The sequence below is a fragment of the Triticum urartu genome, chromosome 2A (assembly GCF_056163025.1).
Source record: "Triticum urartu cultivar PI428250 chromosome 2A, HENAU_Tu73, whole genome shotgun sequence".
Lineage (NCBI taxonomy): Eukaryota > Viridiplantae > Streptophyta > Magnoliopsida > Poales > Poaceae > Triticum > Triticum urartu.
The window spans coordinates 277,717,197-277,719,792 of record NC_141874.1 but is presented as its reverse complement, the minus strand read 5'-3'; the positions used below and the strand labels follow the sequence as shown (position 1 = coordinate 277,719,792).

Sequence of the window (2,596 nt, the reverse complement as noted above, 5' to 3'; positions counted from 1 at the left end):
CTCGGTGCTACTGGAAAACACCAGTGGCTGCAACCTCAGAAAACGGGCTAAATTGTCAACTAGGGGTGGTGGTGGTGGGTTGTCGTTGTTGTTGCCTTGGTTCTAAACTAACAACTGCATCAGGGTATTCTGCTATTGGATCAACTGAGTGAGCTCCGGTGGAAAGGTAAATCCGGGGTCACGTCTCGGAGGCATCTGAGGGTTTAGAGGGAAGAGAATAGAATAGAATGAGGTCTAGTGAGGAAACACTACCCATATGCACATGAGACAAACACAATCATATCACTCAATAAATCAAGGAAGGGCATACAATTGGTCTAGAACTATCGTTACAAAGTGCTTGGACTATACTATTTACATGGTGGAATACTACTACTGATATGGTGGTTGACTAGAAATATTGTTCGGTCGAAGACTCCATGATATCCGCTCCAACTTCATCAACATAGTCATCATCACTATCGTCGGGGTCCGAGTCGGTGTCGTCGATGATGATGTAGTTCTTTGGGCAAGTGGAACCGTCATCTTCTCCTCCTGGCACGGGGTCTCCCATGAATACTCCTAGCTTCCTTGTCAGGTCATCATTCTTCTCCACTAGTACGGCGATTTCTTCCTAATAATCTTCGCGAGTTGCCTTGAGTTCTTCCTCAAGCTCTGAAATCCTGGTCATCGCCTTCTTTAGATCTATCATTTCTGCGCACATCTGATTCACCTGGCGAAGAATGTGCTGGTTTAACTCCTGGATGAAAGCGGCAATTGATCTATCCTTCCTGGTGCTGATCATCTCCCATTGCTCATCTCGGCGCCCACAAATCTGGTAGATAGTATCCTTGAGATCCTTGTGGTAAACTTCTCCAATGCGTCCCATGGTGATGTGGGCTGCCATACTCTTTCCAAGACTCCAGGTTGGTGCATTTAAGGAAAACTCTATGGGCTCAGTGAGTGGCGTAAATGTCCTTCCTGGAACATGAACTTGAATCATCCAGCGCTCCTCTTCTGGTAAAGTGGCGTTGTCAGTCCCGGTGAAGCTTGGTATTCCAATGTTCAGGTACCTAGTGACTTCCTTCTAGTGGCGTCCAAAAGGTGTGTCTTCATCCGGTTGTGCAAACTTGTTCCTTGTGTCCGCCATCCTAAAGAGTAGAAAATGGAGAGGAGTCAGAAATGAGAAGAGAGTAGTGATCTAGGGTTTTGGCTTAGTGGTCGTATCCTACAGTCAGCCTGTGCTCTGATACCATCTTGTAGCGACCAGACATCAAACTGTCTGATCTCTGTGCGTTAGTGTCATCCCTGGATCGGTAATGTTGACACGCACAATACTTGAGGATTTATAACAGAGTAGCAATCACACACTTATTACATCGAATGTCTCAAAAGAGAACTTATTACAATAAATATGGCTTAAGGCCATCTAATACGATAACAACGGAAGGCTTGGAAGATAAAGTGAGTCCATCAACTCCAATGGCATCACTGAGTGAAAGACCACGACCTAAGGCTCCTTACTCGTCGTCTGAAAAGTATGCAACATGATATGTTGCAGCCTGAAACAGGTCAACACATGGAATATGCTGGCAGTGTAACACAAAAGAGTAATGAACAGAAATATGCTATCACTACATGCATATATGGCTGGTGGAGGCTGTAGGGTTAATGTTTTGCGAAAAGCCAATTTTTCCCTACTGCAAAGGAATATATTTTATTTAACTACAAAGTTGGTTGAAAAACATTGAGAAGGTAAACCCCCTCTCAATCCCAATTAAAAGTAATTAATAACCCAATCCAATTTATATTAAGAGTGCTGAGATTAACATGATAATCCAAGAAGCAGATACTCAAGATGTCCATAACCGGGAACACATCTAACCATGATTAGTTTGTACACTCTGCAGAGGTTTGTGCACTTTTCCCCACAACACTCGATCTCCTCCGTTGGATTTCTCGCACTTCATGATGTTTGAGAAACGGATGGCCGAGACACAGTCTTTCCGAAGAGGTCCCCTTAACCGATAGATAGGCATGTACACCTAAATCCCTTACATCTGCTAGCCCATCATTGAAAGGTTTCCCACAACTTACTCAACTATTCCAGAGCCCATAATGGCATGTGGCTGCACACGGAAGTTCCCAGCATGAAAAATCTTATGATCCCTTTGAGCCTGGGTGGCAGTCCATAGGAGAATCACACGGTACGCCGGGATTTCCAAAAATACACGCAATCACTGGGTTCCCCAGGTGCCTCAATCCACCCAGATGTGTATTAAAGTTGCCACCTTAAGTTAACCATTAATTAACAACTCACATCTATCATGGACACTCTCAAACCCAATCCACGTCTACGAGCATAGCATGGCAATATAAGCAACGTAGAAGTAACTCCCAAGGTTTGAGAGTAAACAGGTGAATAGGTACTACCTCATCATCTACTTCCCAATACCCACAATTTAAGTCAGATCCTAACCATGCAATTGTTTGAGGATTGATCTAATGCAATAAAACTGGGTAGTAAAGAGGTATGATCAAAGTGTTACTTGCCTTGCTGATGATTCATGAAACCTACAGACTCGTAGTAGCACGCTTCACACTCCGGGTACTCTAT

General features: G+C 44.0%; 1 pseudogene; it reads right to left on the bottom strand.

The window, feature by feature from the left end:
* Window positions 1-391: 391 nt before the first annotated feature.
* On the bottom strand, window positions 392-1,129 carry LOC147984809 (uncharacterized; annotated as a pseudogene).
* Window positions 1,130-2,596: the final 1,467 nt, after the last annotated feature.